This window comes from Leptinotarsa decemlineata, unplaced genomic scaffold (genome assembly GCF_025532065.1).
Source record: "Leptinotarsa decemlineata unplaced genomic scaffold, Ldec_3_MD MMD2_tig00026340_RagTag_RagTag, whole genome shotgun sequence".
NCBI lineage: Eukaryota > Metazoa > Arthropoda > Insecta > Coleoptera > Chrysomelidae > Leptinotarsa > Leptinotarsa decemlineata.
Window position 1 is genome coordinate 12,119,635 of NW_027412694.1, and position 16,017 is coordinate 12,135,651.

General features: G+C 33.8%; 1 long non-coding RNA gene across 2 annotated transcripts; it reads left to right on the plus strand.

The window, feature by feature from the left end:
- Nucleotides 1–2,404: 2,404 nt before the first annotated feature.
- LOC141485959 (uncharacterized) lies at nt 2,405–11,828 on the plus strand. 2 transcript variants are annotated; one of them, XR_012467560.1, is made up of 3 exons: nt 2,405–2,620; nt 3,325–3,465; nt 10,561–11,828. It is a non-coding gene; the product is annotated as an uncharacterized lncRNA (long non-coding RNA). The 2 variants fall into 2 exon arrangements; XR_012467559.1 differs by lacking the exon at nt 10,561–11,828 and adding an exon at nt 4,819–5,229.
- Nucleotides 11,829–16,017: the final 4,189 nt, after the last annotated feature.

Genomic DNA, 16,017 nt, shown 5'->3' on the forward strand with positions numbered 1-16,017 from the left:
AATATCTATATTTGAATATCTTATAAAATGTAATAAATATGACTATATCATTCATATAACTTTTTATTCGACGTATATTCATCAATAATTTCAAATCAAAATATTCAAATTATCTTATAAACAACGCATTTGTGTATAATCATTTTTCTAACGATAGCGGAAAAAATTTTTCATGTAGTTTCTGATCATATATAACGGATGGGTAGTAATATTGAAAAAAAAATCAATGATGAAAGAAGCTTTTAAACTTTCAACTTTCAAATTTTTCAACGGTTATCTCTTCTGAAACCTTTCTAAAATAGCTCTGAAAAAGAGAAAAATCTCACAATTTTCTACGAATTCAAATTGAACCAAAGCTTTGCAGAAACAGCCCGAAAAATTGATCAGACATTTGGCAATAATAATGTAAATGAAGGTTCCGGATATTTTAGCCTGTAAGTGGTCGACCTATAGTGATCTAGGACGTGGATTTGAGGTGAAAGAACTGGACGTTAGTTCCTAAACGATTTTTTATGGTTTAAAACGTACTGGAAAGGTCAAAAAGCTTGAAACGTGGTGTCCCACGATTTGACTATCTACAAAAATTGTCACGTTTCGAGGTCTGTCCTTCTTTTCGTTATGTGATACTATATATAAATAAGACAAATGAGCTTGGAAAGACTGAAAAATATAGATTGTTTTTTTCCTGAATAATTCCCAGAGGTGTTTACAGGTTTTCATAACTTAATATTGAAAGGCCATTATAACACTATGTTGTAAAAACTGACACTGATGTGCTGCTATACATTTGCACATACGATGCCATTCATCCACATCATTCACTAAAAAACAGGATCAATTTCTTTTCCTAGTGCTAATAACGAATGTTATGCACCAAAATAACTATAGACCAGTCGTTTTCTTATCAGTGATATCAAAAATCATGGAGAAAGTCGTAAACCACCATATCCACAAATATTTGAAAGGCTTCAACATCTTGAGCGATCATCAATATGGCTTTCGGGGACAAAGATCAACAGGCGACTTTCTATCGTATGTCACTCATATTTGGAATAACGCAATCGGGAAACGTGGAGAATCAAGAACTGTTGCGCTTGATATTTCTAAGGCCTTTGACAGTGTGTGACATGAGGGTTTGCTGGACAAACTACGATGCTAGGGCTTGTCGGATGATTTTTGTGTACACCATCAACGCTGGTGTTCCCCAGGAATCCATATTGTTTCCAACCCTCTTTTTATTGTATATCAACGACTTATTGGAAACAACCAAAAATAAAAATTTTTGATTTGTTGACGACAGCACACTTGTCTCGTCATGTCCATTTGGATTCCAGGTCATCGGCTACGGAGGCACATCTTCATCCACAGCAGGAGGTTGCATATCCTATTGAGGATCTGGAAGTGATTTCGAATTGAGGTGAAAGTCATCAGGTTCAATTCAATGCCACAAAAACCCAGGCATCGGTTTTCTCCAAGAAGATAAATGTCTCCGAACCGGATATAATAATGTAAAGTCAGACAATTCCGCTTTCTGCTTCGATAAGTTTGTTGGGAGTTAAAATGGACACCAAAATATCTTGGCACAATCATGTCGCTGGAATTGCAAAGGCTGTTTCTCAAAAGCTTGGAACACAGTTCCGAACCAGAAAACTGTACATACCTCAGGAACTTTTGATGCTTTATATAGCTCAGATCAGACCTTTGGAGTATTGTTCTCATGTATGGAGCTCTGCCCCAAGTATACCCTAAAGTTGCTGGATTCCATCCAGAAATGATCCATCCGCCTGATTGGAGACGCGAACATCACGTACAACCTTGATAGCCTGGAATATCGAAGAAAGGTTGGAGATTTGTCTCTCTTCTATAGATACTCCACGGAAAAAATCTCACTATAATTTTTAAAACAATATTGTGTCACGGTAATTTTCTACAAATTGTTGTTTTAAATAAAACAATTGTATTAAAACCTGAGTTTTCGAATTAGGTTATCTCAAATAAAATTGTACTTATTGATTGTAGTAATTCATTAAATTACATATACAGCATATCAAAACAATTCATTTCAGTTTTGCTAATAAACATTTCAGCAATTTACGAAATAAATTGTTTCAATATTTTAATATATTCCATAGTACAATCCACTATAATTCATTGTGTATTTCTCTCCAATTTATGATAAAATTCAACTGTGAACTTAATAATGAAGCCATGAGCATGTTTTTCAAAAAACGACAAAAATTAATATCATATATCACTACAATTGTTGGAATGAATGTTAAAATATTGTGTTAGAAATGAAAAATATTTTGCGAAAATATAAATATTACCTCGTTTGGGAAATTCCAATATGTTAATAGGGGGTGACCATATACAATATTTTACGCGATAGGCATTTAGTGTTGTTTTGGATATTGATGTGAGGGGAGATAATCTTAATATAATGTAGTGGTGATAGTTCTGTGCTGAAAGTTGAAATATATTTGTGGATATCCATTCGTTTTCCGCGATTCATAATTGTTGTCAATACGAATATTACCATCAGTAATAATGAGTCCAGAAACCGATATAGCAAATATGCTGAAGAAATAGGGTTTTAAAAACCTTACCGAAGTTTTCGCAGGTGAGTACCGAAATAGTAGTAGATCTTCAATATTTTGTTTGATTTCTATGAGAACTAGTTCTAAATCTCATTCGTATCGAAAGTTTTCAGTTGTTTTAATTAGATATTTCTTCTGTTTGTGAGAATGATTACGTATGGAGATATTGAAGAAATCAAATTAGAAAAGGAAAATGTTGTTTTTCGAGTAATGTACAAATTCGTTGTTTAGTCAAAGTACTACCGATTATTTTAAATTTCACAATATACATTGTTTCAGAAAGTTATATTTTTTTTATGTAGCCCAACCAATATTTTGTTTTCCTACTTGAAAGGAATGAAATTGACCATGAGGCTCTTTTATACCTACATTTTTAAACTGGTTCCCAAAATTGGGCCACGAACTAAATTGTGGTAAAAACTCAAATCGTATCAGGCTCAGGCAGGTGACGCTACTACTACCACTTTGGAAGAATACAATCCTGAGTATATTGAGGAAACTCTACACGTGAGACCTCACAGCGAAAAAGCTACTGTGGCGTTATTATATATTAGGTATTGGTCCAGCAGGGATAACTCTTAAATTTGTAATGGTTTTTCCTCGATTTTCATTTTCATTCAAGTATATTCCATGCATATTTTTCAGAACAATATCAGATTTATGTACCTTTTGAAATATGTTGTGTATTATGGTTTACATGAATAAATATTTCTTTCTCAAATTTCAGACTGTAAAAAGGCTTTTGGATACCAGTGAGGATGGTAAATTGATAATGGATACTTATAAACCATCAGGACGTGTATTTTCAAGAAATAATATAGCAATCCTTAATGATTAAGAATGAATTGAAAGACGACAAAAATAAAAGGTAAGCCTCAATTTTATTGTAAAAAATAATTTACCATAGGAAACTGTTTTCTATTACAACTAATTTGTAACAAAAATATGAACAAATTATGAAACTATTAATTAAGTTAAGTCAAGTTAATTAAATCATATCTGCATGGCAGAATTCAACGAGTGATTGTTGACGACACTGTGAGTGAACCACGGAAAATAGAGCAAGGTGTCCCTCAAGGATCTATACTTGGACCACTTTTCTTCATCATTTTTGCGAATGACTTGTTTCACTATTTTCAACAACTTTCATCAGTGCACGTGGTAACATATGCGGATGATACAAATTTCCTTTTGACAGACAAAGACTCGGCAACTCTATCAGATATTACTGGAAAGGTATACCAGCAAATTATAACATGGGCAAGTAAAAATCACCTGAAAATCAATATAACTAAAACTGTGCTGATGAAATTTACTATGGTTACAAATGAGTCCGAGATTTTCAGTATATATGAGGATGATGATTTTCATGTAGAATCCTCTAAAGAAACTAAATTATTAGGCATCACAGTTGATTACAGACTCACCTGGACACCACATATGGACTCACTTTGTGAAAAACTACGTAAAAATTGTTATGCGTTAAGATTCTTGTCTAACTACTGTAATGCTGAAATCTTGCTGAATCTGAACTATGCCACTATTCATTGTCATTTGCGATACGGGATTTTGAATTGGGGTATGGGATCGTCCGTGGAAAGGATTTTTATATTACAAAAGTCGGCAGTCCGAATAATTGCTAAACTGGGATGGAGAGAGTCATGCAGGAGCTCTTTCCAAAACCTGAAACTTCTTACGGTTGTTGGGATATATATTTATGAATTATGTATTTTTGTTTATAATAACAAATCAAGTTTTTTATCGAACAAGCAAACTCATGATTATCCAACCCGCTCTGGAAATTTGCTAGTACCTCGATCACATCGAACGTAAATATAAAGGCAGCCCCTAATATAAATATTTTTAAATCTAGATTGAAAACTTTTTTAATTGAAAAAAATTGCTACTCCTTGGATGAATTTTATCGATGATTTTATTCCTGTCTATGTTATTTGTTTCTTTTTCATTTGGCAAATCTTTTGTAAATGTAAATAGTTTTTTCTTTTTTTAAGCTGACGTTTATTGTTATTGTATATTAGAAGATATGTTTTTTCATCTTTTTCCATTGTACCTTTCAACAAGTGAAATATTTGATAATATATAAATAAATAAAAAATTAGTTTAGAATTTTTTTATTTAAAAAGTTTTCTCGCTAATTTCATCAGTATATAATCATAACATTTTATATCACTTCCTTCACCGAGTTTTAATTTATTTTCAGAATATCCTGTGAGAGATTTAGAACATTGGCACAAGAAATTTATCACTCCTAAAAAATATAACCCCTTCAATTCAAATTTATGATATTTTCCCTCAGGAAAACCCAGAAGTTCAATGTACACCTAATGTTAATAATGAAGGAAATCCCAAAGCCGCTAGGGGTGAACTTTGGTCTAGTTATATTTATTCAAGGATTCAAATAATTTATTACAAGAATATTTTGGTAAAATTTCCATTTTGTTAAAACTGGCAATACTAGAAATAATTATTCTTGAAGTTTTTTCTGAATTGATAGGAAAATCTTGAAATGAGAAAAATCGATAGTTTGATCCTATCTTACTTACTTACTTACTTATACCATATAGACATTTTCAACGTAATTATTTTTGTTTGATTTTACATCGTTTGTCATCTTTCCAATTTTTTATTCAAAATAAAAACTAGATCAATGATTTGTATTTTGAATTTTGAAATCCTTTACCATTTTTGAACTTCCTAACTATGCCTGTCAACTTTTTTGACAAATCACTTTATCAAGATATGTTGATGTTACATTTAACTTTTTGAATTCGATTTTTGTTATATTTTATAAATGATTATAGAACAAGAAGTATAGGTATCAGAAACATATTTTGGTTTACTGTGAAATGAAGTTGAATCGATACTTCCTGTCTTATTTTCCTCCACAAATATGTTGTACTTTTTCAAACAATGTTTAGTGATAATTAAAACATTCTGTTTCAGAAAGTGACAGAAAGGTTTCCATTCATTAATCATTGCATAGTAATTACTCATATAATTTGTTTGAGTTTTCGCTACAATATATTGCAATTATTAGCACAATTCCAGTAAATTATTATCATGTGCTGTATGAATTTTTGACTGATGGTTTGGTGTTGATTAGTACAATTTTTAAAAATTCGTGATAAAAGTTATAGAATTATTCAATACAATAATGTTTTGAATATTTCGACAAATTTTTATGTAATTCCGTGAAAAATTGAAGCAAGATCTAGTACAATTTTATTTGAAAAATCCCTACAGATTTTAATGAGAAACTGTTACTATTGAGAGTTACTGGTAACACAAGGTTATGCAAGTTTTCAAAACAAAATATATCGAATGGTAGAATAATTTAGTGAAAAAGTATGTACACAAGTGGTGTAGTACATAATATTACAAATTGGAGTTGTCCCTATATGCGATATAATTTGTAACAAAAATGTTTACAATTGTGGAAATTTTCGCAACATTTTTTTTTCCGTGTCTCACGGGAAGTGTTCAAGTGACTTGCCACATTTGATTCCACCAAGAGCGGCACATATCAGAAATACACGACAGGCTGTGGCTGCTGAGTGTCTTGAGGTTCAACTCAGTACACCTCGAACTTCACTGTTTAATAAGTTTTTCATCTAGAGAACTGCGTTTGTGTGGAATAAACTTCCAGAGAATTTTTTCCAAATGGATTTTGTCTCCAGTGATTCAAATCCAATGCGATTCGCTACGTTCGCACAGGCAGCGCTCTAAGAGCGCCTTAAGGATTTTCCTGTAGTGCGTGTGCTTTGTCCTTAAGAAAACCGATAATCCTTTGACAATATGCATTTTGATAAAAATTTCAATGACATAACAAACGTGATATTTTGTAGAAATACCAGTACACATTTTAGACAAAAGTGTTTTTATTCATTTCATTTAAGTGATCATGAATTATCGTAAAGTAAAGAAGTCATCAATCACACATACCAGTACAGTATGTTACTTTGACATTTTGATTGTTATTTCCAAAAAGTAAAATGTGTGTCTTCCTTTGACATTTCGAATCTTCAGTGCTATGCATATTATGTAGATAGATCTCTTAGATAGAAATAAGAAAAGTCTTGAACCCATTGATTAACAATTTGATTAATATTTACGACGTTTCTCAGACATATAAACAATCAGATTAATTAGTTGTGACGCAGTTCAGACTGTGTTGTAACAAATATGAGATCGAATATATAGATTTTCCCGATAAGTTCTAATGTAATTCCTAAAATTCGTATGTCAATATAAATGAGTGTTTACATTCACTGATAATAGTTCATCAAATATCGTGTACCTTATGGTGTACTTCACTTCATAATCCAAAGTACATATTTATACAAAAAATAGATATGAACAGAAGTGCACAATATGGCTGGAAAACACAGTCGATTATATGCGTAGACTGGGTTCATAAAAATAACTATTTATACAGGGTGTTTCAAGGGTAGAGGATAGGGTTTAATGAGCCAGTGAGGTGGCCAGCAAGGTCTCCAGACTTGAGAGTTATGGATACATTCTTATGGGGTACACTGAAAAATAGAGTTTATGGTCAGAGGGAATATCAAAATATTGAGGACCTTCAACACAGCATTGTTAGAGGATTCGGAAGTTTGTTCGTAGTTTTTCATTGGCTTTTCAACCGAACCAAACTCGGTGAGATTTTGATCAAATAACTTGTACATAGTTCGATGTGGTTGTCGTCTTTCGGGATACAAGTTTAAACATATTTTCGATGTCCTAAGACTGCTTTTATCGTATATTTAATAAATTTGTATCATATCTCTCTTTTCTTCATTCGTGAAAGCCATTTTTCGACAAAAATTCAATAACTTTCACAATAACGAAGTGTCAATCAGTGTAACAAATTGAAAGTCAAATTTAGAAACATCAAAGAATGCTAACTTGTGATATTTGAAATTACAATGAGATAAAATACAAGCAGCAACCAAAATAAAAAACAAAAAAAATTAACTAGTAACATGAGATGTAAATTTAAAAATTATTTACAAGGAATGGAGAATAAAAATTAAAAGTTTCCAAACCAAGTTACTCCACGACGTTTCGATTGTTGGTATCCACAATCGTCTTCGGGTGATAATTGATTATGGTACATCATTGAAAAGGTAAAATATGGTACTATTCAAAATAGAAAGAATCCAATGCAGCGCCCATTAGAAAAATTAAAGTTGATGATAGTGACCGGAAGACGAAACTTCGGATAGTAAATCTGAAAACACCATTGTGTAGCAAAGAAAAAGTGGCAATGTGGAAGTGCAATTTATTTTCGAATCCTTCGAAAATCAAAGCCAGAAAAAAATAAAAACCATTTTCGGAAATTTCTGTTTTTTCCGAATATCCCCGGATACACTCGGAATTTCAGAACTTTCTCAACGGCATATTGTTAGTCAGGTAAATGCGCAACTTTGCCCCAATTTGGCCATCTTCGTATCTCTCATAGTTTCCGAGATCCCAATAGTGAGGATTGAATTTGAAACACCCTGTAGACTAGTAGATTTTCAACCTTATATCACTGTTCAATGGATTTTAACAATTTGTCAAACCATTGTTCCCGGAGTCTCTTTCAAAATCGTTCTTCATCAACTTCTGGAAAATAATGTCAACTATAATATTTTTCACCAATAACTCATGCCTAAAGAATTATTTTTCCACACACCAGGCAATACTTTTCATGATTAACATTTCGTTAATAATTTTTTTTTTAAATTATCATTTAAAATTGATGAAATATCAATAAGGCAATACATCAATCTGTCCTTCATTTTTGAAAACCTCTGATGTAATCCCTTTATAGAAAGTCAGTGATCAAGTAAATCCCTCGAATTATCGACTTATAACACTTATTCTCTCACTCCCTAAACTCATTGAGGAGTTGATTTAAAATCGTTCAAATTACTTTTTGAATATTCCAAAAATCCAAACAATTTGAATTTCAAACAAATAAAGAAAACCAGAATGCCATATTTTCATTTTTATATGAAGAGAGTAGTATCATTTATAGAAGGCGTAGACTATGATGTTCTGTTCATCACTACGTAATTGTCCGTAATAGGTTGGAGTCAACAATGTTATAAGTTTCTCATATTACGAAGGGAGTGCCACACGGCTCGATACTTGACCTGAACTACTTGATCGCTATTATTTTGTTCGCGGACGTTATTACTATATTTTGACATGAAAGTAATACAACTGGCCGTCAAAATACCGTCTGTTCAGATATCGTCAAAATCACATATTGTTTCAATGCAAATCTCTTGTAAGAACATGAATGTTCTTACAATTCAATTAAAAAACACTTTTTTATCTTAATCTTCTCGAAATTCATTGAAAGACCATATTTTCATTCAAACACACTTTATTGTGAGATTTTCACTAAAAAGTTTTACACGAAACACGTTTTGCATTTTTGAAAAACTGTTTAGTGAAAATCTCACAATAAAGTGTTTCTTGAATACGTTAGTTATGGATTTTCATCAAGTATCGTCCAGCAATTCCATCATATACGATTTTTTTTCATTGAAAGGTCCCCACTCTTTGTATTGTTTGGATACGTAAAAAAGTAAAATGTTTTTTTTACATAAACTCATTCAAATATTTATTGTCAAAACCCATATATTTGTCTTAGGATATTTCAAAATATAAAATACTTGAAATATAGGCCGATAATTCTTCCCACTATGCCTGATAACATCTGTTGAAATCTGTTTTTTCCTAAACCAGCTGTTCCTCACCTCAAAAGTCGAAACTTGTGCGAGCTGAGGATTAATGAGATCTTTTTTTTCAATGAATGATATTGAAAATATTTTCAATAATCTATGAGAGAATCCAATTTCACCCGGTGAAGTTTTTGTTTGATCAAATATCATCACAACAAATCAAGGACCACCCCAGTGTATCGAAAATAACGTTTTTAATTTTTTCGTCTCATCGGCTTCGATATAAACACACTTACATATACTTTTCTTCGCCCCATATGTCACCCATACATCAAGTAATCAAAGCAAGTAAAGTATATGTAATGTGCAGAGCCCTTAATCCGAAAATAACGTATAATAAAGAAGCCGTTGACGTGGAAGAATTCGCCACATGTTTAGTGCATCAGAGGGCGCTAATCCCGTCGATACTGTTTTATTACTGCACTTTTCAGCCGCTTTGATTTTGTTTTATTGGCGGCCATATGTTGCATCCCCATGCATTTATCATCACTATTATCGGGTCACGAGCGCGCAAGGTTTTTTATTTACCACTTCAAAACAACAAAAATTACATGAAATTTTTAGTGAAAATGAAAGGTAGAAATGAAATGGTAAAAAACATCGTTGGAAGAAAAATGATGGGAAATATAAAAAACAACTGAATGAGAGTAAAAAATCTTACCTATGATTCGAGGTATGGTGTTCTTTCCCGAGTATCTGTAGCAGCCACACACGTAAACAAATTAGAAATCCTTCAAAAAAGAACATTGAAAACTTGCGTTGAAACGGTTGCGGATTCCCATCTAGCCGAAAGTTCGAAGTCTGCTGGAACTGTAGCATTGTCTGGCAAAAAAATTAGAACGAAAAAATTACCAAAATCTTGGTAACAACTATCTGTTCCATCCAGTAGTAGTGAAAATTTTGGTATTTATGGCCCGGAGTCTCTGTTATTCGTTCATGAGCTCGAAAGGAGAATAGGCCAAGCAACGAAAGATCACCGTTTTACTTCTTTTTGATAGAAATAATTAGTATTACCATTCAACGTGGCAATGCTGGTTCGGTTCTTGGAACTATTCCTCCTTCACATAATTTCGATGAGATCATGCATTGCCCTCATTTCAGTATGAAACTAAAATCTCTTCGAAACAAGCCTAGATATGTGTATATTCATTAGTCTCCTATCAAGGTTAATTCGCAAGTGATTGATGTACCTTCTTCTTTTTCAGTGTGGTCAATGGACTTAGGTCATTCTTGCCCACCAAATATGAGCTGCAGTCCTCGTGGTTCTGGTTACTTTTCAGTGGAAGAGCTTCATGAAGCAAGAGCCGAATCGATCCCTCTACGGAACCCTTCATCACTTTGAAGAATTGATTGCAGCCTAAGAAATGGTTCTGATACAGATTATGTGAAACATGTTCTTCCTAACGAATCAGTAGACAGTTGTCCTGAAAATTTTATGGAGAAAACTGGATTAGATAATTTCGGAAACACTCACTACATAAATAGCTTTTTACAAGTGTTGTTCATGAAGAAGAATTTCAAAAACGATGAACGAGAACGATAATGTTTCCTACTTAGTCACCAAACTCAAACAATTATTCATGCAGTTGCAGTTTCGTACGAATGTATCATCTTTTCCACCAATCGATTTCCTGGAGTTTTTGAAGTCAACTAAATACTTGTTAGGACACCAAGAGGATTGCTCCGAATTCTGGGAGTTCTTGTTGAATAATCTTCGTGAGCAAAAAAATACCAGAAACAATACTCCTAACCGCTCTGAATTGAATGATTCAGTACAGTCTGTCTCGTATTTCATCAGTTCGGACTTACATTGTCTAATATAAAATGATTTGAAATTCCTGAAAAAATATTAAAAAGATTAACCGAAAATAACAAATTTTATTTGAACGAAAAAACTGAAATTACAAAGAAATAACATAAACCAAACAACAAACAAAAAATAGAAATCGAAATATTAATAAAAGCTGGAAATTAAAAAAATTAAAAATTATTATTAACAAAAAATGAAAAAATTAAAAGAAAAATATTTCAAACCAAGTTATGTCACGACGTTTCGATTGTTAGTATCCACAATCGTTATCGGGTGATAACTGGACTTATTCCTCCGAGATCTGACTATTTATAGGCCATTCGAGTGCTTTCACCTATCCCCTCTCCTCTCTCTCCGCTTCATTGGTTTTTAGCGGGAGATGACCGTTTGGCAGGAGTTGGTCGTTTTTCTTTTGATTAGAGGTTTCCATATGTTACGTATCTCTACGCTAGCTTGACTAAATGCGTTCTTGGACAACATATATGCGGCTTCTTTGAATTTTCTCCAAAACCAGTGTTCCTCTTTGTGGATGATTTCAGCATGAGCCCACTTGATATTATGTTGATGAGCCCAAACATGCTCTGCTATTCCGGATTTGCTGGTTTCTCCTCGCTGTGTGTGTTTCTTGTGCTCAGCAATGCGAACTTTCAATGACCTCTTAGTTTCACCGAAGTATCATTCTCCGCAGGGTATCCGATAAATGCAATTCTTGGAATCGCAGTCCGCGTTTGGTGGCCTGGTTTTCGTGAGGCTGCTACGGATAGTGTTAACAGATCTGGAGCAGATCCTAATGTTATACTTGGACCCAATCCTTCGTATCCTTCCCGATAATCCTCTGATGTAGGGAAGTACAAGTACTGGTTGTGGAGGCTTCTCTTCCTTGTGGAGCTCTTGCTGTCTTCTAGCTAAAGCCCGTTCTACCATCACTCTGGAGGAACCATTCCGTTGAAGGTCGTTTTTGATGATGCCTAGTTCCCTTCCGAGATCTTCCTTTGTATTACAGAGCCCAAAGGCACGGTCTAGTAGAGTCTTGATGATTCCTCTCTCAGTCGATTGATGGTGGTTGGATTTCTGATTCAGATACTGTCCTGTGTGAGTAGGTTTTTGATATATAGATGGTTCCCATTTATTGTCGGTCCTCTTCACCAATACGTCTGAAAAAGGCAATTCGTTGACAATGGTCAACGTCAAAGGCCGAACTGATGAAATACACCACGAAATATTGTCAACCACCTTTAAACAAAAGTCTATCTCGTCTTGTATTTGTAGATCTCTTTTTGGAAAAATCCTCACTTGTTTACTTTGTAGTAAATGTTCAAGAGGTAGTAAAAACGTATGTGATTTTCTGGAACTTCAACTAGCGTTTCCTAATATGACTGATAACCAGTCCGTGCGGAGCTTATTAATCATTTGAAAATGGAAATTTTAACGGGTGATGAGCATCTGTATTGCCAAACATGCGCTAAACTAACTGATTATTGTAAGAAAACAAGTATGGCTGAGGCACCTGTTAATCTAATGATAACACTGATGATCTTTAAACACGACTGAACCCCTGACGGAAGTACCAAACTCTTACAAAGGTTCGAAATAGATGAACACTTCAATCTATCAGACCACTATTATAATCTGTGCACTGTGGTTCTGGCGTTTGATCTGGTCATTAATACGCATTGGTCAAAGAGGAAACGGACTGGTTTAAGTTGGACGATAGTCGTGTAACTAAGTGTTGTGGGGATGTCTGGAATTTATTAGAGCCTTTGGAGACACCCTACATTTTGTTTCATGAAAGAGAGGACATTGGCAGATCAAGATCTTCAGATGATGGGGTGCTGCAGGTTTTTTCGGATTTTCCTGCAGCTGAAAAAGCAAATGCGTCACTGGAATCAATGAAGTCGCCTCGGAGCTCCAATTAATTTTTGTTGTTTCATAATTTCATGATTTGTATTACTTTTTCCTTTATTTTCTTATATGTATGATTTTGAATTATGAAATAATTTTGTACCGCGCGCTTCCCCCATTTCATGACCGCCATAATCGTCCTACCGAGAGGACTATTGGCAATGTGGTTGATGAATTTGAGTCCACTGGTTCGGTAAACGATCGACCAAACGTCGACAAAACGCAAGATCTGCCAAAAACATCACCGCTACCTGTGAGGGTGTGCAGACCACAACTTGGCGAATTTTGCGTTGTGACTTGGGCTTGCAGCCAAACAAAATTCAAGTGATCCAGGAACTGAAAGTAAACGACCATAAACAACGACATGTGTTCGTTGAATGGGCTTTGGAGAAGTTGGCAACTGACTCACATTTTCATCGAAAAATTATTGATTCGTCTAAAATTCATGTATGAAATGGACAAAATCGATCCTAAAACTGACCCTTGAGGAACTTCAATGCTGACCTTCTGTATAGAGGAAGTTATGTCATCAAGAGCAACGTATTGGTTTCGTGAACTGAGGAAACTACACATCCACTGGTATGGGATACCTCTTATTCCGTATTCCTGGAGCTCATTCATTAGGGTGGTTTCATCGACACAGTCGAATGCCTTACTGAGATCACAAAAGTTTCCAACAGATCACTCACCGCGATCCATCAAATCCACAATTTTTTCATGATAAGAGTCTACTGCTGTCCATGAGATAATTTTCGAATTCTTTTGCAGAATGATAGTAATCGATGAAGAAATGAGTATTCGAAAACCTTCACTACTGTAAATGGGCCTTTAATTCTTCAGTAGCCTTGAGTCACCTTTTTTAAGGATTGGTGTCACTTTGCCGATTTTGAGCACATCTGGGAAAGATTCTGTTAGAGGTGAAATGAGAAATGAAAGGTTTTTTTCATAATGAACATTACCTCATCATGCCCAGATGATAATCTATTTTTTAATTTCGTGTGTAATATATTATATAACTTTGCATCTGAAAATGGAACAAGAAATACTGATTTCATTGGTGTTACTGTAGTGTTCAAATATTTACTGCAATCGGAGTTACTCGAAGGTATATTAGATATAATATCATTGGGTATAGACTAAAAGTAGATATATGGTGAATTCAATGTCTTAAATGCACATGTCAGTTGAATGGGGAATGTTCCTCCTGACGAAAATCAAGTAGTTTTCATAAAAGAGCTCTAAAACAACGCATTTTGAACTTATCATTTCAACCTTTTTCTTTAAAATATTATTTGAATACTTAAAAAAGAGGAATGGAATAATGCATTCAACATTTAAAGGGATTCGTTTCTATTTCACCAATTGGCAACATCGGTTATAGCTAATAAAGGACAATGAATCTGTTACCTCTATGAGACAAACAAAGATGATATATTTCAGAGGCGTGCTGTTCTGTTCACTTATGTTCCGAGTTCCGAGACATTCTCTGACATATGAAATTTTGTGCACCTAACCTAGCTTCCTCTATATGAATAAATAACAAAACAACTGTTGTTTATGTGGCTCGCGCAGGTGGTATTGAAGTATAATTTATATTTTGCCTCAATTGTTAATAATTTTCATTTTTCAAAGTAGAATATCTAGGTAGGTACGTATAAATTATTCCAACTTGGTATAGGCGCTGTTGCCAATATTTGAATTAGAAACAAATCCTTTTAAAAATTAAAACATCAATTTGAATACTTCTCGAAGTAAATTTGAAAAACTCAAGAATTAAACTCAACTTTATTTTGTTCAAACTTGCATTTGCTGTAATAACCCAAATTGAGGAACATTTCCCATTCCCATTTAATATTGAACATTCTCTTTGTTGGATATGGATTAAACCAAATGAAAAATATTATTGTCATTACTTTAATAATTTATTCTTATTTCTTATTTCGTGACAGTTGGGTTGGATTATCATCTTGACAGTTATTGTAAATAACCATTTTGAATAAAGTTATAACTTTTTGAATAAGTTATAACAGTTATTTTTCAAGTAATGTTCAGAAGTATTATCATCAACGATAACTCTTCACTAGTGAACCATTACCACATCAGATAAAGTTACTGCAGTTTCTCACGAGTTTCCATCCGATTTCTTCCGCGATAAATACCAATTTTTGGCGATTTGGCGAAAACATTTCTTGAGTAGAGAAAAATCCCGGAGTGACAAAAACGACGAAGCGTCCTCTTAGCGTGAAAACATAATTTATAACGGTGTGGCGTTAATGTTATTTTTTTAGAAAGTGCTTTTAGAGTAATGCGAAGGAGCTATTACGGTGTCATGTCGCCGGCGTGTAACAACTTGTCATCTGGTGCTCTTTACAACCATCCCTCCGAATAGATGTGCTCTTAGAAAGCCTTATTTTTAGAATCACACGGCTCCGATGTATATTGGCGCACATAACGTTGGGGAATTATCAGCAGCATACATTAGGCTAGTGCCGGAAAAATAAAAGATTGCTTTTGAAAATATCCTGCATAGTTTGGAAGTATTTCAAGGTCGCAAACAGAGTTACTGGTCAACAGATTCGCAATCTATCTATACTTATAAATGCGAAAGTCACTCACTTAACACTCACTCATTCATCTCTGTTTTTCGGTACTGAAGCGATAAATTAACAATCGAAGGATATGTCACATTTGATATTTTTATAGACTTTCATTTGAAATGACCACCATCGTTAGTGACAACAATCAAACAGAAAAACAATTTATTTTATTATTATTTATTTCACTTTTGGAAAAAGTGAAACGATTAAGGAAAATCAAAGCTACATGGCAATAATCTACATTAAATGCTCGAGTTGACGACCTTTTTGTTGAATGGACATAAGTTGTCGGTTCAGACAATTTCTGTGTCAATTTTATAGCATAATAGGAGTAATACAAATACATGCATCTC